This window comes from Carassius auratus, chromosome 14 (genome assembly GCF_003368295.1).
Source record: "Carassius auratus strain Wakin chromosome 14, ASM336829v1, whole genome shotgun sequence".
Classification (NCBI taxonomy): Eukaryota; Metazoa; Chordata; class Actinopteri; order Cypriniformes; family Cyprinidae; genus Carassius; species Carassius auratus.
The window spans coordinates 12,551,588-12,575,313 of record NC_039256.1 but is presented as its reverse complement, the minus strand read 5'-3'; the positions used below and the strand labels follow the sequence as shown (position 1 = coordinate 12,575,313).

Genomic DNA, 23,726 nt, shown 5'->3' with positions numbered 1-23,726 from the left:
GAGCTGATTTATGACAGGCGCACAGGTGCGGCTGACGGGCCTACGCGACCAACTCTCTTCATCTTTGGCGACGCGACATTACAATAAAGAGCGCAAGTCACAAAACTTTGCATAAAAGGAAAAAAATAAAATAAATACGAACTTTCGTTTGATGAAGACCACGATGAAGATGCTAGGTGATGAAGATCATTATGATGAAGATGGTAGGGTAGAGTGGGGGAAGGAAAACCCCACAGTTTTCCCCAAAATAACCACAGGATAAAAAGTAAAGCTGAATTTTTATTTTAACTATGGACTCCGTTGACAAGAGTGATGCAGAAGTATTCACCATGAAGTTACACTGGTGATGTACAAGAGAGAAAGAGTAACATTTCAAAGTAAATTAACTTATTCTCAGCAGTAAGAAAACAAGTGTTGTTAAAGTTTGTTTTAAAGTTTGTAGAACAACACAGTAATAAATTATATGAGAACAATAGGGGATGAAGATTGGGAGAAAGTGTTATTTAATAAAAATATAATTTTATTTTCAGAATGACATATTTCCCCCCTCAAACATAGTCTGTGGGGTAAAAACGATGATGATATCTAGCAGTGATGAAGTTCATGATGATGTTTGACGTGATGAAGGCCGCGATGATGATGATGATGATGATGGTGTGGTGTTGGTTGTTCTTTTTTTCGGGAGCCAGAGCGGCGCTCTTGACTCTTTACATCAGAAAGCGCTCGTGCATTTCAAAGGGGTTCGCGCGTCGCACATCAAAGAGCCGCAATAAAAGCGACAAATGAGCGCCGCTGTAAATCAAGGCCTCTGTATTCAGATGATGATGACACGCTGCTTCCGCTTCCTCTGACAGACGTGTTCGGCGCTCGAGCCGCTCGGTCTGCTTCACACTGCTTGTGTCCTTCAGCCACAGCTCAATCTATTATTATTATCCGAGCTCTCTATTGATTTTATTGGCTATATTACAATAGCTATCATTATTGACGGTACTGCACTGATTATATACTAATAGCTACAAATTTATTATACCTGGATTATTATATATAAAACTAGGGATGGTGTTAAATCTAATTACTTTTCTGTTTAGTTCTGTTCTTCCTGTCACACTAAATATAACGGATAATGATTATTAAATAATTCATACATAGTTTTGAGTTTTTAACTGTACATTTATTAGGATGTGAAGATGAGCTCACACATGTTTGATTTTGTGAAAAGTGTGTTGATCCCATAGGTGTAATGGTTTTTATACTGTACAAACTGTATATTCTATGGCCCTACACCTAACCCTAACCCTCAGAGGAAACTTTGTGCATGTATACTTTCTCAAAAAAAAAAAAAAAAAAAAAAATTCCTCATTTTCTGCATCATTTATAAGCATTTTGAAAAATGGGGACATGGGTTATGTGTCCCCCTCTCCTTGTAATACCCATGTCATTATACAGAGTTGTGTCCTGATATGACACAAAAACAAGAGCACACACACACACACACACACACACACACACACCTCCATAAACGTAATGGTTTCTGCACTGTATACACTGTATTTTCTATCCCGCAACATTAAACCTAAAGCTCCACAGAAAACTTTCTGTATTTTTAAATATATTATAAAACGTTGTTTATTATGTTTTAAAGCTATTTTAATGACAAAGACTCAGGAAATGTCCTCATAAAACACATTTATGTTGTTATACCATTGTAATACCCATGTCATTATGTTTGTGTCCTTTATACTTTTTCTTCTACTGACTTTAACACTTGAATCAGATGCTTATTTTAATCATTTTAAAATGCATGTTTTATAATTAATTTAATGTTGCTATTTTAAATGCATTCATATATTTGTATTATTCCTCATTATAATTATATAAGCTGTAATGTACAGTAACTGTTTGTATATACCGGTAGGCTATGTGTGTGCGTGCGTGCGTGCGTGCGTGTGTGTGTGTGTGCGTGCGTGTGTGCGTGCGTGTGCGTGCGTGCGTGTGTGTGTGTGTGTGTCCTCTAGGTGGCAGTAATCACCTGTCAGACACTCACTAAAAGAATCTGCTATTTGTTTTTCTCGTTACCACAGAGAGTCCACAGAGAGTCACGTCCCAGTTCTTCTCAGGACAGAAGTCTTAACATGTAATGACACTAAAGTATGACTGATCTTCGACAGAACCTGATGATGAGCAGGAACTTTTCCCGGTTTAATTATACAATTATTATATATTATTATATATAATAGGCCTATGCCATGAATACTATGTGAATTGTGAGTGTGACGTTCATTAATTATACATAAAATACTATTACACTAAACGGGAACAGATATTACTAACAAAAATAGCGCAAATATATAATGAGCTCTTTATTTCAGACATTTCAACATTAAATATTTGTATCTTTTCAAAAATCATTTTTTTTAACACTGCAGCACAATTAAATTTAGATAAATTGTTATTCTAATGTGATTGCAAGAATTTATTCATATGTTTTTATTAGAGCTGTCAGTTGATAACATTTTTTATACTTTTTAATTACTTGTGGATTAATGTGATGTTTTTATCAGCTGTTTGGACTCTCATTCTGACAGCACCCATCCATTGCAGAATGAAGAAACAAACTAATCTACATCTTGGATGGCCTGAGGGTGAGAAAGTTTTCAGCGAATGTTTATTTTTAGGTGAACTATTCCTTCAAGCTGTGTCAAACGTTCTCCCATGCATGTCATTTCTCATTCTCTCTCTCTCACATGAAGAGATGCACACATACTCTCCCTCGATCTCGTCCACTTAAAAATAAGCATTCTCAAGTGTACAAACCCACACAAAGTAGATCCTTGCACAGCGTTTTGGATCGCTGGTCATCTCTCCTCCTCCATTTCCTGTCTCAGAAGAGAGTCTGAACTCATAAGTCATATTTGAAACGGTCCAGCCTTTCATCCTCAGAGCAACACGAACCTCTGACCTCCAACTGCAAAGACTCAAACTAACTCATGGAGAAACACTGTGTAGCAAACAATTCAATGAAATGGCTTCATTAACAATGTTTTATTCCAGATCATGTTTATTCTAGATATCTTTCAATTTGCATGCATGCCCTGTGTGTATGCAAAATGACTAATTCATTATTCTATCTGAATTTAGTTCATGCAATACTTATGGAACAAATAAACAAAATACACAGTATGTTAACTTCCAGTGTTGCACAGAAATGCTTGTCTAATTTCCTAAACAAAAATAAACAGCTCTTGAGGTGTATTTACTGGAAAAGTGAAATGCCACACAGTAAAAAAAATCCCCATAATTCACCAGATGTTCGTCTTAAAATAGATTAAAAAATAAGATTATAAAAGCAGCAGAGAGGTTTTATTGTAAGTTCTGCTCTTTTTGGGCCAGATATAGAGATTTAGTTTCACACTCAGCATTTCTCAGATGTCTGTTAGTGCGATCCAAACCACAGCGCTTAAAGCAGGACGTGTGGCGCTGCAGTCATCTGTTATATAACTGCATATTTCCCTCTCTAAAATCATATTTAACAGTTTATTAATCTCACTAGGGAATGTTGTCTGTTCAGATCACATTAACATCAGCGCTCATGAGGAAGTCTTCTGTCTGTTTTTATAGTGGAAAAATGTTTATTGCAGTTTGAAAGCTGTACTACTTCTTTTGGTTGTCAAAAGAAGCAAAAACATTGGATTGAATTTTATATTAAACTTTAAATATGCATATATATCTTAAACAGTATTTGTTACTTTACCAATATACATAATTTAAATACTCTATACTAAAATTGTTTTAATATATGCTAACCAATGTACAATCTTACACATTAATGATAATACTAATTATACTTTAATACACAGTACAGACCAAAAGTTTGGACACACCTTCTCATTCAAAGAGTTTTCTTTATTCTCATGACTATGTAAATTGTAGAGTCACACTGAAGGCATCAAGGGCTATTTGACCAAGAAGGAGAGTGATGGGGTGCTGCACCAGATGACCTGGCCTCCACAGTCACCGGACCTGAACCCAATCGAGATGGTTTAGGGGTGAGCTGGACCGCAGACAGAAGGCAAAAGGGCCAACAAGTGCTAAGCATCTCTCGGGGAACTCCTTCAAGACCGTTGGAAGACCATTTCAGGTGACTACTTCTTGAAGCTCATCAAGAGAATGCCAAGAGTGAGCAAAGCAGTAATCAAAGCAAAAGATGGCTACTTTGAAGAACTTAGAATATGACATATTTTCAGTTGTTTCACACTTTTTTGTTATGTATATAATTCTATATATATTTCGACATGTGTTAATTCATAGTTTTGATGCCTTCAGTGTGAATCTACAATTTTCATAGTCATGAAAATAAAGAAAACTCTTTGAATGAAAAGTTGTGTCCAAACTTTTGGTCTGTACTGTATATATATATATATATATATATATATATATATATATTTTTTTTTTTTTTTTAATTGAGCAGTGTTTGGCATGCAAATATCTTGCCACAATGCTTGAAAGTTATTTATAGTTGCCATGTCGTTTTGGTTGCATCAAGTATGTCATTGTGAAATTAATTGTATATGCATTTGTTTGAAAATGCATGCAAAAACTCTGTAAGTCACCATATAAGAGGATTTATCCACTTTAGAGATATAATAAATAAATAAAAATCTATGAAAATAAAATATGTACTATATATTTTTTTCTTCATTATATATATAATAAAATATAATAAATTAAAATTATAAAAGAAAATAATTAAAATGTTATATTTATAAATGACTTTTTGCATGCATTGATGAGCTCAGTAACCTTTTTGATGTTAAACCCTGAATTGTAAATCATTTTGGAATTTTCCTTTACACAATTGATTCTATTTTGTGTTGCATGAATTCTACATGGAGTCACTGCCTATGTAGAGTGCAGTATTACGGGAAGCAAGTTATGTAATCAGATTACTTTTTTCAAGTAACTAACATGTTGCTTTAAAATTTACAAGGAAATGTACTTTGTTTATTGACTGTCAGAGAAATTAAGAGTAAGTGCAAAGGTGTTGTGTGTGCTGTGTAATGTTACTTACATAATGTTAGACTAAATGTAAGCATGCATTTACTCATCTAACTTTCAGTATTTTTCAGAATGAATAAAAACAGTGAAAAGCAAACTCATGCAATCCAGAATGGCAACACAGCTGAAAGGTTTTTTGAATTTACATTTCCTGCAGCATGAGGCTTATTCAATTCACTCTTTATGTGAAAGGGGTTTTACATCTGCCAAAAACACAGCTTTATATGAATATTAAAAATAAACAAGCCAAGGCCAGGTGAGAAAATATAGCTCAGAAGAAACATAAGTAACTCAATTAATTATTTTTTAGGTAGTAATGGAATACTGTAATGCATTACTTTTAAAAGGAACTTTCCCCAACACTGTAGAGTGTCACAAATCTGATGGTCAACTGCCTTAGAAGACAGATGCCTATGTAGACAGCAAAAACAAGGCTAGTTTGTGTGTGTTAATGAGCTGTTTTTGAGCTGAGTGTGTTATGGGGACATTCCAAGTTTAAGAGACTTTGAAAGAAAGCACCTCCTCCTCCCAAATCCCAAAGGACACACACACACACACACACACACTAACAGACAGAAGCCTGACCAATTAGTTCCTTCAGTGACTCTTATATGAGACACACGGCAGATAAAGCGAGCTGTGAGAGACTACAAAACTCTGCTCTGTGTACTGTCCTTAACTTACTCTGACGAATGAGTGCGAATACTAATGATGATGAACCACAGAACCTGACCTGAGACCAGCTCACAGATGCTTAACTGAGCCAACAAAATGAGTCAGAGCCACAGGTGAGCTGATCCTGGGTCAGTGTTTATGTGCGACGGACGTAAGAATCACCGTTTTGGACAAAACTGCTGTCAGGCAATCATTTAAGGCTCGTATTATGGACATCATACCTTGTTTTATTTTAATTTCGTCAGCTTCATTTTTCGCCACAGATGAAACCAAGACAATAACTAAATAAATACTGGTTCTGAATGACATGAAACTATGACTAAAATGTTAATTCAGAGTGGTTTTCTGTGTGTGCGCACCCAAAGCTTAGCGAATTCAGTCTTTAAGTAACATCAGTGTAATAAACCTGCTTCTGATTGTGTCATTAATGTTAATCAAACAGCAAAAGAAAAAGAGAAGGTCACTCAGTACTTTCAACTAAATTACTTTAGTGGTCATAATAAGGATTAATCTATATACTGTATATCTATATAAAAGAATGAAAAATGTTGTATGAAAGTTGTAATAATAATGCATAACCACTGGTCTTTTATTGAAAAGAAGACCATGTTCTTATAGGCTATACCTTTATGAGAAGCGCTCATTTAATTTAAAGATAATAAAGAGATGTTTAATGTCCTTGAAATACATTTATTGTCTATTTTGTCTGGTGTTTTTTGTCTCTTACTCAGTCAAATGTTTGTTGGACTGCGGGAAAGTCAAATAAATGTGTAGGGGTGAGTGGGTCACAAACATTGTAAACACAGACAGTATGTTTGTGTGTATGTTGAGAACGGCTGCATGTGTGTCGCACATGTTTGTTGTGTAGTTTCTGATGTATATGCCGTTGTTTGTGCGTGTGGGACATGCTGTCAGACACACGAGGATGAATCGCTGATGTTACTGTATCTGGGTCCATCTGCTTTCTGGGCTTGTGTGTGGTCGGAGAGTTTAATCAAACTGATCTCATAACAGTCTCGTTCTCATTGTTTGTAATTAGAGGATGTTTGCTGAATGGAGCAGATGAGATTTTTTAAGGCCTTCAGATGAAAATGTGCAGTGCAGCAAATGTTTCACAGAAGATCCAGCGCTTTGTTGACATCTCTCCGAAACTGTTATTTTCTGATTCAGCAAATAAGGTTACAGACAGATTTTACTGAGGGAATTTTGTGTATTTGAACAGTTTGTTCCTTCCTGAAACAAACAAAACAATATTTATGAGCATGATAAACTTGTTAAATAAAAACATGAGTCACTTTTATTCGTTTCATTCCACTTTATTGCATTTCAGACTCGGCCGTTTAAACAAATTAGAATATGTCTTTGTGGCATCTGGATTTTCAGTCAGTTTCTTTGAAATTAATGCTGCTTATGAAACTAAATGAACTCGTTTGTCTGACAGAAGAGTTTGTCTGACATAGAGCCTATTTCAGAAAAAAACAGAGCTACACTACATTAAGGCATAAATTATATGTGTATAGGCCTATCTAACATAAAGTGTGGAGTATGCTTATTTATTTAATTTTTTACTTATTGTGCATCTCATAAATGAGTAGGTTGTGAGTGATCATGCAGCTACATAACAAAAATATCTAGGCTATTTATCTCCATCCAGTTATAATTTAATTTAACATTTATGTATTTATAATTCACTTAATTATATATTTTTAATTTAGCTTAATGTGGTTCCACGTAACCGATTTCCCTCATAAATGTCTCGCGTGTGACATACATGCGCTGAGTACAGGTTTGAATAAGAAGATTTGTTATATTTGCTCATTAGCACTGATTTGAATCAGAAGATTCAGGAATATAGCCCCGAAGATTTTAATCAAAAGCTTAGCGATACCAAACACGCTCCAAAGAAGAAAGATTTGAAAATGTTGTCGAATAAGCACTACGCTGAAATGTACTTATACATCTATAGACTGTAAAAATCAACAGAATAAACTCTTGCTTTACGGAGAGACAATTAGTGTTATTAAATTAGCTCAGTTGAAGCACAGAAGGCAGTTCAACTAGCTTCTTTAACTAACATCTGTCAGTAAAACACTTGGAGTTTCTTAGATTAATTACAACAGTTCATCTGTCTACATGCCATTGCCATGTGCGAAAATGATCAGATTTCTTAAGTGTAAATAAACGAAATCACAAAATAGTTGGATGGAAAGCCATATAGGCCAATATCTGCAGGACTGCGCAGCCATGAATAAATCTAGATTTGGGACAGTGACAGTGGATATTTTCCATCCAGATGTGAAGATGAGCAACACAGGAAACTAGCAGTTTAAAGCAAAACCAGATGTTTAGACACCCCTTTAAAGGTATAGCCTATATGTAACTATAGCCTAGCTACTAGGCCTATGTTCCTCATTTATGAGGTTTTGCTTGTGGTGAACTTTGAACATTATCAGATATTTATGGAATCTATAAATCAGGCAATATCAGTCAGTCCTCATCCAGATGGTCCTTGTTCCATATTTCATGTGTTTTTCATATTTTCAATTGAGTTTATTATTATTATTATTATTATTATTAATTTCAATTATGTAATTGTTGTTATTAATAATAATAATAATAATAATCGTTTGTATTATTTATTATAATTATTAATGATTAGCATAATCATTAAAAGTTATGCATCTGTTTCAACTTTGTCACACAATATGATAAGAATTTAACAATGCTAAAAGACTGGTGAGTTTATTATTATTATTAATAATTTGCTAATTATTGTTAATAATAATAATAATTATTTTAATTTTATTATTTTTTATTTATTATGAATTATTATTATTCTATTTTAAAGTAATTCTGCATCTAATTTCTGTGTCAACGTTGTCAAACGGATTTATAAGTAATTCCTCTCATTTTAAGTATAGGTCTCATTAGTAGCAGCAACAAAAGAGCAGTAATCATATTTTGTATTTCACAAGCCTAAGCTGAATAAAACAACAACCCTAAACCCAGGAATGTACAATAACAGACTGTCTGTGACAAGCCGGCATTGTAATGCTTTGGCACAGAACCTTTTATTCCTGCACTTTTATTCATTGAGCTCCTGCGTGTCTGTTCAAGGCCTCTAATGAGTCTCTGTTGATCAGGACATTTTGTGTTCACTCACACAATTACACAACTTAACAACTTCTCTCTCTGTCTCTCTCTCTCTCCCTCCCTGTAATAAAGAGAAAATGTCTTACTCAGCTGTTGGACGTTGTTATGAATTTGCAAGCTACTCCTCTTGCTGCCTGAGAGAGAGAGAGAGAGAGAGAGAGAGAGAGATTGAAAACAGATCCTGGTACTCTGTGTGTATACAGTAAGTGTGTATGCACCATATACTCTGCTATTGACACACCTTCCCTTCACCAAAACCACACTTTATTCCATTGCATTTTCCATTTCTTCGCTTTGGCTCTAACACTTCTCTGCCCTGAAAACAACTTTCTCTCCTCTTTTTGTTTCTCCCTCTTTTCTTCTGTTCAGCTGGGCGCTCCATTGTGAGAGCTGCCAAAGTCCTTCTCATTTCCCTGCGGCGCGTGTTTTCAGCGAGACAGAAACAGGCGACTGTTGCTGAGGAGTCCTGGCTGGGCTCGTGTTGTTGTGTGTTTCTTCAGGTCTAGCGAACCTCTGGAAGACAGACTTCACTGCGTTCAGCCTCGCTCTCAAGAGTTCTCCACACGGTATGCCTGCTTTTGTTTTCAGGACACTGTCATTGCTCTTTCATAGCTCCGCAACTGCTGTTCAAATGCCTGGGGTCGGTGAGGATGCTTTCAATTGATCAAAAGAGCCTAAAGACATTTTTAATGCTACTATATATATCATTTAAATAAATGCTGTTCTCTTGAACTTTGTAATCATCTGAAAATACTGAAAAACTAAAAGTGTCACTATTTTCACAATAATTTAAAGCAGCACGACTATTTTTACCATTGATAATACTCAGAAATGTTCCTTGAGCAGGAAACCAGCATCATGATCATGTGATAAGACTGGGGTAATGATGCTGAAAATTCAGCTTTGAATCACAGGAATAAATTACATTTTACAATAAATTAACATACTGTACAAGATAGTTATTTAAAATTGCAATAACATTTGACAGGTTTTAGTGTTTAGTGTTTTTAATAAAATAAATGCAGCCTTGGTGAGTAGAAGAGACATTTTAAAAAATATACAAAATCTTACTATTCACAAATTGATCGTATTCTCAGTTACTCATTTAAATAAAGTAACAAATGTAGATGTTTCTGCTAATATGATTGACTAGCTATCATACAGTAAACGTATAGAGCAATAAAATGAATGTGAAGAGCAGCTTAAATCATTTTGGTGAGAAATGTTTGAGTTCCTACTGACTTTTGTTTGCATTCAGCAAATCTGAGCTCAGTTTGAGACATTGCTGAGATTCCTCTGAAACCTTAGAAGAGACACATGTGAGATTACCTGGGTCTTTTTTTCAGGACAAACAGGAGACATCAACATAAGCTTGTTTCCAGCAAGGAATAAAAATGTGAGATGTTATATAAACTCAGAATTGTGAGATATAACGTCAGAATTATATCTTTGAATATAAAAAGAATAATAAACACAGAATTATGAGATATACTCTCAGAGATTAAATATAAACTCAGAGATGAGATATACACTCAGAATTATGATGTATAAAGTCAAAATTAAGAGATATAAAGTAAGAATTATGAGATATAAAGTCAGTATTAAGAGATATACACAATTATGAGATATACACATAATTATGAGATATAAAGTCAGAGTTATGAGATATAAAGTCAGAATTAAGAGATATACACAATTATGAGATATAAAGTAAGAATTATGAGATATAAAGTCAGAATTATGATATATAAAGTCAGTATTAAGAGATATACACAATTATGAGATATACACATAATTATGAGATATAAAGTAAGAATTATGAGATATGAACTCAGAATTATGAGAAATACACTTAATTATGAGATATACACATAATTATGAAATATAAAGTCAGAATTATGAGATATAAACTCAGAGTTATGAGATATAAAGTCAGAATTAAGAGATATACACAATTATGAGATATAAAGTAAGAATTATAAGATATAAACTCAGAAATATGAGATATAAAGTCAGAGTTATGAGATATAAGCTTAGAGTTATGAGATATAAAGTCAGAATTATGAGATATACACTCCGATTTATGAGTTATGAATGAAGAATTTTGAGACAGAAAGATGTAAACTCACAAATGCCAAATATAAATCAGTAATTCTGGGCATAAAGATGGGATAAAAAGTCACAATTAGCTTTAAAAAAAAAATTCTGTGGCAAAAAAAGAAAAGAAAAAAGGATTCTTAGTTTGTATATTCTTAGATTTGAGGGAATATATCTTGCAGTTCCAGGTTTATATCTCTAAATTCTGGCCTTTTTTTCTCAGAATTGCAAATAACAATCTCTAAATTCTAAGGTGTATTTGTTTTATAAATACCACAAATGGGCTTTTATTTAGCAAAAGTCTCCAGAAATAATAGAGACATTAAAGAGATCTGATCTGTTTCTTTGTGCATGTAACTACGTTGGGTTTACTCTGTGCTACCTTTGTAGGTATGTTGGTTTTACTATTGATGAGTGAGTGAGTGAATGAACCCTGCTGTGGTCATTTGACTAAATAAACAGATCTGCAGCCCAACCTCCTCTCCGTCTCTCTCCATCTGAGACTCTGGAGACTCGAGCTTTAGCCTCATCCCTCCCTCCAGCAGCTGTATGAGCGAGCGCTACAAAACTACAGATCACAGACGAGGAGAGGCAGACAGCGAGAACTTAGCAAGAACGCAGGCTTTTCCTAGACATGCTTTTGCTCTGACGTCCAGGTATCTTCTGAAGGTAAGAGACGTGATTGGATTCCAGACAGCTTTTGGTTCTCTCTGCTCTCCTGGAAATCCTGAGGGTTTAGGTTCATAAGGTTTTGGAAAAATCGCCTTAAATATCTTAGTTTCTTGTCAAACAGCTTCCAGGAGAAACAAAGTAGCAGTCCAGAAGATGGTTTTTATCTTAGACTGAACTTTGTTTGGAGAACTTCACCTCATGTGTTGCCCCTTTAGAAAGTTCTCTCACGTCTCTCGCTACGATGCTTGTTTTCATCCAGATGTTGGCAATGATTGACAGCCGTTAGATGTTTTTTTTTTTTGTGATTTATCTGCTTTTTTGAGCTTTTGTGTAGGAAGTGACGATTTCTGCTGTTTGTTTGTGTCGCATTTGAAAGAGAATGCGCTGAATTTAGTGAGAGCAAACGAATCTGTGATTTACAGTGTGTGTTTGAGCACCTTTACACACGCTGGAGACTGTAGAGGTGTTTGTGTTCTCGTTTGGCGAAATGTTTGTGTTGTAATGCAGTGCTTATGGTTTGTTTGAACGCTTCTTCTGTCATTGAAAGTCTCTCTGTGTTTTGTCAGCAGTCGTTGTGTTTGTGTGTCATATAACTGCATTCAAAGGCAGACAGCGATCCAAAATCCAGCTTGTGACTTTTATCATTCGCTGCTTACAAACATTGTGATAAAAGCATGAAGTGAATGTCACATAGTTTAGATCACTATGACGAACCTTTGTCCAAAAATATGCTCTAAAAGATGCACTGATATGTGTGTGTGTGTGTGTGTGTTGCATTGTACATAGAAATTGTATATTTTACGGTAAATAAATATTTAATACACTTTATAAAATTTATATAATATTTATATATAACATGTGTAAGTATAAATATCAAATTATGTTCATGTATTTATACATATAAATATAATAATACGTAAATAAATACATTTATATGTAAACATAAAGTAAACATATCTTTTTTTATTCACTATATTCACATACTATTATATATATATATAATAAATAAAAAATGACATACTGCTTCATACCAATGTTTTATATATATATATATATATATATATATATATATATATATATATATATATATATATATATATATATATATAAAATAAATATATTAAGTATGAAAATATCATTATACATTGTATAATTTAAAATAGCTATATGATATATTTTATGCTATTTATTGTTACATGTAATTATCAGTATTAAAAGTATTATGCACAGTTCATAAAATAATTATATATTTCATGATAAATAATTTATGTAAACATATCAATATATATTTATATATAATATATTATGTATTATGTATAAAATAATATACTACTAAATTGTATTGTATAATATATATATATAAATACATATATAAATAAATAAATAAATAAATATATATAAAACATGTTTATACAATTATAATTATCTATCTATCTATCTATCTATCTATCTATCTATCTATCTATCTATCTATCTATCTATCTATCTATATATATATATATATATATATATCATTATTTTATATACAATACAATGTAGTAGTATATTATTTTATACATAATACGTAATACATAATATATCATATATATAGATATATTATGTATTACGTATTACATATATATATTGATATCTAAGAATTAAGTAATAAGAAATAAGATATGGGCAGTAAGTAAGTCTTTATAAAAGTCTATTGTGCATGAATGTATTTTGCAGTGCAACCCAAACATTAGTAGAAGTCAGAGGTGGTTGTAGTTCACAGGCACAGACTCTTATCTGAAGCAGGACTTTGTATATATTTGGGTCAGTCGGGCTGTAGTCACACAGATGTACAGCAGCTGATCTGCGTTTCTCTCAAATGTGAATGCACCGGAACAGAAAGTCCCGTTACTCATGCGTTTCTGCAGCTCATTGTTGTGTCATGAGGAGTTTCTGTGCTGTTGTTAGTCACGCGTGTGAGTAAGACGTGAGCGATATCTGCGATGGGACTGTCAGGACTGAAATCGAGTGCTTCTCGAGCCGCTGCTGCGTCACCAGCTGTTTCCTGACCCCCTCATCTGGCCCGCATACCAGTCCCATGAAAAATGTGCTCCCCATTAGCAGCGGATGAGTGGAGCTCATGAACAGGGTCAGGCAGAACCACATCGTCACAAACACTTTTCAGCATTTGGTTTCTGAAAGCTGTCTTGTGTCATGTTTAAAATAATAATAATTGAACTTGTTTGGTGTTTATTTGAAAGTGACAGCATAGAATAACTGTTAATAACTGTTAATAATTAATCTTCTTTTTTATTAATTAATGTCAAAGAGCAGATTATCTTATAGCATTTGTCATTTTACTAAAAGAATCGTGTTATTAGCAAAGCATCAGTCTTAGTCTGATTTGAGTCTCCTTCAGCACTTGAGCAGAAGTTTTTCTTCTTTCATCAGGCTGAAGCTCCTTCACTCGTTCACTCAAGAGTGTGTTTAATCGTCTGCATCCTGCGGTTAATGACCGTTAAGATTACAGCAGAACGATGACCAATGACTATTACCAGAATGCAGAAAGAAAGACAGATGATGCTGTCTTCATCAATCTCTATGAGCTGCATTCAGGCCAAGTCAAACGGAGACACAAGGAGACAGTGTTGGGTTCGACTGAGAAAACCGGCCTGGGAGACCTACAAAAATATTATCAGACCTTCTTTAGATAACCAGTTCTCTTTAGGAAAGCCAGAACGCTGTGTGTGTTTGCACTGGCATGCATGTATGAGTGTTTGTGTTGTGTTTCAATCATTTCACAGCAGTGCAAAGTGTTTCTGTTTCCATCTCTTCTTGATTGCAGAGATGAATCTGTCATTCCTGTTTGGGATCTGTGTTCGTTTCTCATGGATGCAGGGCCTGAAGTGCTCTATACTCAGATATGTGAACGCAAATGTAGCGAGCATCATGCATCGCTATTAAAGATGCGGTAGGTAACTTTTGACGCTCTAGCGGTTAATAAACAGAACTGCTTGCGTCTTGTGGAAGAACATCGTAGCTGGAACTACTTCTCTCTGTTTATGTCTATGAAGAATCACAAAGGTACTGGGTTACTCCGCTGCGGTGCCCCCGAAGCAATCTAAAATAGTCCGAATATAAACACTTATTATAGGTGCACCCTAGTGATTCAGGACAAGCTAACAACACGGTTTGGAAAATGGATTCATGGTGTACTCGCTTATTATATACATTTTTCTACATTTTGAACACAAACAAAGTTACGGACCACAGCTCTGATTGGTTGTTTCTTAATGGGAGCGATGTATTTCTGCAAATGGCAATAGGACACTGGGAGGAGCCAGAGGAGCTTGATTTTTTCACAGATTATCTGTCTCATATTCTACTGTCAGGACATAATGACAGGTTTAACAAATATGTAAAAAATACATTTTTACAAAAGTTACCAACTGCAGCTTTAATTGTGTTCGATTCAATTGCATTCTCAGTGTTGCCACAAGGAGCGCTATGGATGTGTGTAAACCACAGCAATGGCAAAACTAGATATGTTTATATTAAGTTTTTATTTAGAAATCCCAAAATTGGTATAAAAATGTGTGATGGGAAAGAGCTGATAGTGCATGTGAAGTTTGTATAGTGAGACTTCATGCTTACAGTTTCTGGTGTTTTATGTTCTTCATCTCTCCAGCACCGCAGGAATTTCACTGCCACTTCCTCATCCTTCATTTCCGTTCCCTCTCTCTCCGTGGCTGTGTCAGTGGCTGGTTGAGGCTGTAATCATGTAAAGCTGTCTCTCTGTCTCTGATGTGGGGGTGTCAGACGGGTTGTTTAGAGAGGATGGGCTTTGGTTTGATGAGTTTGTGTCTAGGGTTAGTTGATGACATTGTCTTTTAGAGTCGCTCTGGATTTGTTTTTTTGAGTCATTGTTTGCTAGTGCTGTTTACTAGGCAAGGATCACACACTGTCGCTCAGAGTTAAAGTTGGTCTTTTGAAGAATTCATTTTTATAAGTAATAGAAGCATTTTTCAAACCTGATTTGATTGTGCAGGAGTCATATCTGGCTAGACGAGAAGGGTATGTTTACACTTCATCAACTTGTTAAAAATGGAAACTTGTTTGCGTTTTTCTCGATTTTCTCAGTATTTAGATTTTTTTTGCACCCTCAGATTCCAGATTTTCAAATAGTTGTATCTCGGTCAAATATTGTCCGATCCTAATAAACCATACATCAATGGAAAGTTTATTTATTCAGCTTTTATGTTCAGTTTTGTGGTCCTTGGTCACATTATGATGTTCAAAGAGCACAGCAGATACGCTCCTGCTGATCTTCTGATGCTGTGAGACGTGGTGTCGTAGCTCTTAATGTCTTCCACGGCTGTGTTTGGGACGGGGTCTGAAACTCCAGATGTGGCCAATAGCTTCAGGCCGCTTCCTCTGCAACTTTCTGACATCCTCTGGCCCATGATCTGCCTCAAAGTTATAAACACCACTATAAAGTCAAAATTGTGCAGCGCTTTGGAGAATTACGAGAAACCGGGAGAAAATGGGGGCGAACTTTAACTTGTGGAGTCGCTTGTTTAATGTGGGATCTTTCCAAATGCTTTTTTTCCATTGCAATTCATCCCTGATGAGTTGAGAGGAGAGAAGGGTTAATGTGAGTCTCAGAACTGATTTAGACACTCCTCACAGATGCTGCTGTCAGCCAATGCATCTATACAACATAAAAACAAACCGGACGCTGAATCCACTCACAGCACCGTGTCAGAATTACTGTAATCATGAGAGGACTCTTCAGACTGTTCCTTCTAAAGAACAAAATAACAGTGTTATAGTAATAATCATATAATGTGATATATATGTGATATATATATATATATATATATATATATATATATATATATATATATATATATATATATATATATATATATATATATATATATATATATATATATATACTGTATAAATATATACACTGTATAAATAAATAAAATCTAATTCAAAAAATGTATAATATATATATATATATATATATATATATATATATATATATATATATATATATATATATATATATATATATATATACTGTATAAATATATACACTGTATAAATAAATTAAATCTAATTCAAAAAATTTATATATATATATATATATATATATATATATATATATATATATATATAAATTGAAATAAGTAATGTTTCTTTGTAAACTGAAAATAGAAAGATGTTTTTTTTTCTTTCTATTTTATTTTGTTTCCATTAACATTTAACTAATTTAAATTTACATTTTTTTTATGATTTTGGTATAATTAATGTACTATCATAGTTTTTGCTAATGTTGTGTAATAGATTTTATTTGTTAGATTTTCTGTTTTCAAATATATTTAGTTAAATATTTGAGTAATTGTGTTGTGTTTTTGACATTATTAATATTTACATTATTTAAGGAAATATGCCTAGATAGTTTTTATTTAATACATAGAAATACTTTTTTTATTTAATAATTCTAGTTATTTTATTTATTTATTGGCAAGTAGCAGAACACTGAAAGTTTTTTTTTTAAATATATATTTCATTTTATTTTAGTTAACTTGCATTTTTATTTCAAGTAATTATCTTTTTCTTCATTTTAGATAACCATATCAACTCTGTTTTATAAGTGTGTGGCGACTAATTGCTTTAATGACATAACAGTCAAAGAAGAGAGGATGAGACTTTATTAAAATTAATTTAATTTAAAACCCATAATACCAGTTATTCTGTCATGAAAGCAGCATTAGACATAAACTATATTTCATATAGTATTTGCTTAATTTCTCTATTCATTTATTCCCTTTCATTTCATTCCAGTATCAAGATCATCCCACCTATGAAAAAGTAGCATAGTAATACCATTATTTGTATTATTTGTCAACACTGAGCAGTGATTCATTTTTAGGTGAAGTGTCTGTATCTTGATGGTTGACAACAAAAACATGTTTCTGTTAGCATTAGACTCATAAACAGCTCAAAAACAGCGGTTGGTTGCCAACAACACCTTTTTGTATTTCACAGCTTGATGTGTGAGAAGGAAGTTCAACACTTACTGTACATATTGAGAGAAACCAGTGTGTTGTATGATAGTGACAGCTCTTTATTACAGTATATGCTTAACATGAAATTAAACCAGTGGAGCTCCATTATTTAGCAATCCTGTCTTACTTTCGACTTGGAAAGAAGGAGATCCTGCAGTTGGTTAGTTGGTTGTTTTCATCTTTAAATTATTCATGTCAGAGAAAATATTCATGTGAGAAAATATCCTGCAGGTCTGTTGTGGTTTTAGGTGGGAAACCAAACTAACCAGGGATAACCTTGAACGAGACCGACAGTGTTGGAGGAACAAAGTGAAAGGTCTGCAAGATAGATGTGAGGTTTGGATGAAACAGTCTGTAGGAGAAGAGAAATAAAACGGTTCTCTGTTCATCTCATCAGCATGTTTTCTAGTTAAAAACTGTAATGCAGCCCTAAGTGGTTTATTTCTGTTATAAAATGGCAGAATATTTTTATTGAGTATTGTTTATTCATAATTCTAATAATTCTTAGTTTTTATTGTTATTTTTTTTTTTTACATATGATTTAATGATTGGTATATTATTCTGTAATATCGAACATTGAATTAACAATGTAGAATTTAATATATTTGCAGCATGATTATTATAGCTAAAAAACTTTTGTTACTTGAAATTATATATTTCACAATTTATTAAAAATTTAATCAATTACAATTTCCATTTAGTTTAACTTGAAGTACTAAATAAATTAAAACGAGTAAATTACAATGACATAAAACTGTATTAAATGGAAATACATAACAATTAAAGGATAAAATTATTTAAACAACAAACAAAATTACTAGAACTTTAATTAAAATGAAAACAGAAAATACTGTTTATTCAAAACATTAATAAAATTGTAATGTTAAATGTTACTAATTAAAATTAAATTTAAATTCTTTAACTTTTGAATTTTATATCTTTTTAATTATATTATTATGTTTTTACTCCAATTTGTTGTTAAAATATATCCATTCAAATGATGGCTTTGATAAAAAAAAATAAAAAAATAAAAAAAATAATAATATATGTATATATATGTCATCAATAATAGGTTAAGTAAAATATTATACATTTATAATATACAATAGTGTGTTTATTTATGGAAAAAAGTGAGTTATTTATTTTCTAGACAGATTTTTCCAGTCAAATATTTTTGGTGCGTCTTTGCTTTATATGACAGATCTTATAAATGGGTGTTTTTAGCCTCTCTTTTCCATTGTTATGTTATTTTAAGTTTGCAAACTGCAAAAAGTGAGTTGTTGTTCCTTGAGGGAGTTGACGGGGGTTTGGGGATTGACTGTCTCATCATCCCAGGGGAAATCTGGGATAGAAAAAGAGAAACGTTTATTTTAGCAGCGACACACTGGATCAGTTTTCCCACAGCCTGTGCCAGAAGTTGAGCTCTGGGAGGCCAGATCCTAAAGCAGCGCCCACCTTTAATAAATGCTAATCGAGAACAGGAAGAATGGATGAGAGTTATAGTGTGTGTGCACGTGTTCATCCAGACCGATAACCATCTCCGTGTTTGGCCCCAGACCGTGCTGTTTTTTCATAACTAGCGATAAGAGCCTGTGAACCTTTTGTGCTGTTAGATTAGCTGTAATGAATGGTTTGGGTCGGTCCTCTCGCTGAGGGATTTACGGCCGTCCCAGAGCAGGAAGTGCTCTTGAAGACCATTAGAGCTCCATTCGCTCATCGAAGCTGCTGACTGCATCTGAAAGGTGTTTGCACAGAGGAAAACTGCTTTGAAGACTTCAGGGTATCATTCTACCCAAAATTATCATTCTGCCATCATTTACTCCAACTTTGTATGACTTACTTTCTTCTGTGGAAAAATGCAATTGAAGGTCCGTCCAGTGTTGTTTAAACCCCAACTGTCTTCAAAATCTCTTCTTTTAAATTCAGTTTTGAAATGACACGAGAGTGTCTCAACCCGAAATATCTTAGGAATGGCCAAACTGTGCGCTAGCAAGCCGCTTAGCAACATCAGAAAACACTTAGAACACCCTAGCAACAACCTGAAACATGAGCAACTGGTCAGCATCATGCCATCCACCGAAACTGCCAAACAATGTTCTAGCAACCACCTAGCAATGTCAAACAACCACTTAAAACACCCTAGCAACGACCTGGGACATCATAGCAACACCTTTGTGTCCTAGCAACATCAATCAACCAGTTAGAACACCCTAGCAACTGCGTAGCATCATGCTGTCAACACTGAACACAATAGGAATGGCCAAGCAATGCCCATTGGTCAATATTCTCATATTGCGGTTTCGTTGTACTGGAAATGTGATGTCTCATCACCACATGGATTGGACAGCAGCGGACACACAGTGTGTTTTGCAACAGTTAAATGGCTCCAGCTGTCAATCGAGGGGGAATTTGGGACCATTTTCTTCATGTGTGTGTGTTATTCCTTATTTTGGAGGTCTGCGTGTCTCTTACACACCCACGCTGAATCTCTACACATGTTCCCAAACACACACAGGAAGCAGGAGGCCCTGCAGCTGAAGAACAACATCAGAAATTGTTTCTTCTCTCAGCGCCTTTGTTTTTCTTTTCCCCCTTTTCTTTCAAAGCTGTGTATGTTTCCCAGGAGCACTTACAGAGAAACAGACAGCAGTTTTGGTGCTGAAGTGACTTTTCCCCCCTCAAAACTGGCTCCCGCTTTATCAGTGCCGCGCTGGCAGATGTTTAAGGAAAACAAACTCCCGTATAATGATAATCCCAGTGGAGACGAGCAGCTCGGGGGTAGTTGAAATGGGTGCAGAAGCGACGGTCCTCGCGGAAGCTGTGTGACGTCTGGTGGGAATTCTGGGATTTAGCTGTTGTGTCACTAAATGGCACGTTTGAGAGTGTTAGCAGGAGTCTGGGATGCTGGGAAGGGTCAGACGAGCACGCCGTTCCCATCCCCAACACCCACACACACACTTTAAAGACACTCAGTAGACGCCACATCTGTTTACATGAAGCAAACCAGCATGTCACAGTACTTGAGACAGCCACTCAGAACAGCATAGCAATACGCTATCATTTGTCAAAACTTTTTGAATCTGCATAATGCCACCATTAAACACAAATTGTTGAACATTGCCGGGTCACCTTCTGTGTGAACGCAAACACGTCCCAGGATTAATTCCGGGGCTGATCACGGTTCGGGGACCTAGAAACATTGCCAGGTTCAGTCCTGGAACGAGTGCTCTGTGAACAAAAGCCAGATCTAATGCCGTAAAGTATCGTAAGGATGACGCGCGTTATCACGCGACTCTCTCATCGAATGTTTTGAAGGCAGATCAACGTTTGCGACGAAACAAATATAAGCAAACTGTAATGAAGCAGAGATCAGTTAGTTCCTCACTTTCCGCGCTGAAGGTGAGATCGTTTGCTTGCTTCAGTGAAAGTTATCGCGCCTAGCGTTTTCGACTCGTACTTTACACATCACATCCCGATGTCACGTGTCTTTACGGGACCTTTACAGGTTGTGTGTGAAAGCGCACAAATATCCCGGGTAATCAATGGCAGTGTGAAAGTGCTAAATCAAGGAGGGACTTTGTAGAAAACAATGCGTTTGAGAGAGGCAGAGCATAGAGGATCTACAATAATATACAGTATTTGAAAAATAATGTGTTTTTTGAACATTAAAGCATGTAAACATATTCTGTTACACCAAATAATGACCTTTAAAAAAGCACCATATGACCCCTTTAAACCGGCGTTGCAACTGTATAGCAATGCCCTGGCCACCACCCACAATGCCTTATAAACAGCATAACAATGGTTAAAATGCTTAAACCGCCTTAGCATCTAAACAGCAATGCCCTGGCATCCACCCAGAACATCATCAAAGCCGCAACACTTTAAAATGCTTAGAAAATCTTAGCAACTGTATAGAAACGCCCTGGCAACCACACAGTATACCGTAGAATTGGATAACAACGCTCTAAAATGTTTAAAACACCTTAACAAATGCATAGCAATGCCCTCGGGTTTGATGTGATCCCAGCTGCAGTCATAAATGATTTCTAGCGTTTTAATGCTGCTCTAGCTACTATTCCTGCTGATGTTGAAGTCGGTGCCAGAGCCAGACGTGGGTTGAAGACAATGCCAGCATTAGTTTTTCCTTGTATTCTGCTGCATAATTGTTTTGGATTGGTTCTTTTGCATGAGTCTGCGCTCTCTCTGACGCAGGTTGGCCGCGGTCAAGCTTTTCTAGAGCCCAGAGAGACGTTAGCATGAAAAAGAGGCCATTCTGACATGGACGACGTCAGCCTCATTCTGGCCTCTCTTTCCTTTAGAGTTACCGTTCTTTAGTCTTTCATATTCTTCTTTTTCTGTTTTTTAGCCAGTCTTTCTCTTTCTGTCCCTCTGAAAGGGTTTGATTCAGAGCTCCTTTCATTGCTGGGCTGCTTGGCAGCGAAATATTCCACCGTATTCATCTCGCCTTTTTTTCAGACGTTATGTTTTTTTCTCCTGGTGCTCTTGGTTTCACAGCAGCTTACTCACAATCATGTTTTCCAAACCTGTACATCACTGGCATATTTTTTTTTTGCTGCTTGTCATTGTAACTAATGTCTAGTTTAGTGTTTCATGGCAGACTGAATGTTGCATTGTTTGGCCCCACATCAGGGCTGAGTATATGACTGAGTACAAAAATAGGAAATGTTTGCATGCGTGTCCTGCAGTGTGGCCTTACACTATAAGATAAAATTATGGAAAAACAGAAAAGCTATTGCCAGAACATTCCCTTTAACTCTAAAACTCAACCAAATGCAACACATAACTTGAAAACAGATACAACACCTGTGAAAAATCAATACAGGAAAGGATCATATTAACCCAGTACATTGTGCCCTGTTTTTACAGTCTTTTCTTATATGCGTAAACACGACTCCTGGGGTCTCTGAGCGTGTCCCCTGTGTATAAGCAGATCATGAGAAAGTTTCCAAGTCTTTTCTGGGAATACACACTGGTCAAACTCCTCCTAAAGCAACTATAACAGCTCTGGAGGCTCCTCGTTCTCTTATACGACGCTCCTGAGGGATTTATGACTATAGGCACTTTATGAAGTACACTTTTCCTCTGGCAGTATATTAGGCACGAGACAGATGCAGGATTTGTGTGGGATGCTTGATTTTGATTGCTTTGGTGAGAAAGTGTTAAGAGTTTTAAAACACACAAGCACATAGCACATTATTGCTTTCTTTTTTATTGCCTTGTCAGAAAATGTTTCCAGTGTGGTGCATCTGCATTAAACAGCATCAGATCTCACAGTTCACCAGTGGAGCAAATACTACATCCAAAAAAATACTGAACATTCGGGTCGTTAAGGGAAGACACCCCATCTGAATAGACTAAATAGTCTTGTATTAAGGTCAAGTTTATTGGAGCAGGAGGAGGATTTCTTATTGAAAGTTATCTGCTTTATTTCATGAAGCAACTCTCAAGTTTAATCGTGTTGCTAAAAATAGTCATGATTAGATCACCCTGGCGAACATCTTTTACGAGTTAAGAACATTTCTCCAGTGTTACGCATTTCACTCTTTTTCCTGCGACTCCCTCGAAGGATTCCTCCTCCGTTTTTTTGCCCTCCGCCTCTTCTCTGCGATATGTTCTTCCGCCCTCTCAAGTTTTCCCACCCTGATTTTGCACCCAGTGATCCAGCTTTAACTGTTTCCAGACCTCAAACACCCATCCACCCCCACTCCATCCATCCGTCTGTCCATTTCCACCCACAACAGCCCTAGTGATTAACCATATAGTGTTTACTTACTCTCACACACACACACACACACGCACACACACACACACACACACACACACACACACACACACACACACACACACACACACACACACAGACACACACACATCCTGGATGATTTGGGTCTTTTGTGACCTCTGGATTCTAGAACACCTTGAAAGGCATCAAAGCTCTATTAATTAGACAGATCCTGTAAACTTTAATATTTATATGTAGTTTTAGAATCACTG

General features: G+C 35.3%; 1 protein-coding gene across 2 annotated transcripts in view; it reads left to right on the top strand.

The window, feature by feature from the left end:
- The first annotated feature begins 9,119 nt into the window (after nt 1-9,119).
- LOC113113654 (platelet-derived growth factor receptor beta-like) overlaps nt 9,120-23,726 on the top strand; it is a 40,851-nt gene continuing 26,244 nt past the window's right edge. The window contains exon 1 of one of the 2 annotated variants that reach the window (XM_026280035.1): nt 9,120-9,449. The gene's annotated coding sequence lies outside the window, so the exon portion shown is untranslated. Of the gene's footprint in view, nt 9,450-11,493; nt 11,650-23,726 lie in introns of those variants that run through there. The other variant, XM_026280034.1, reaches the window with a different exon arrangement.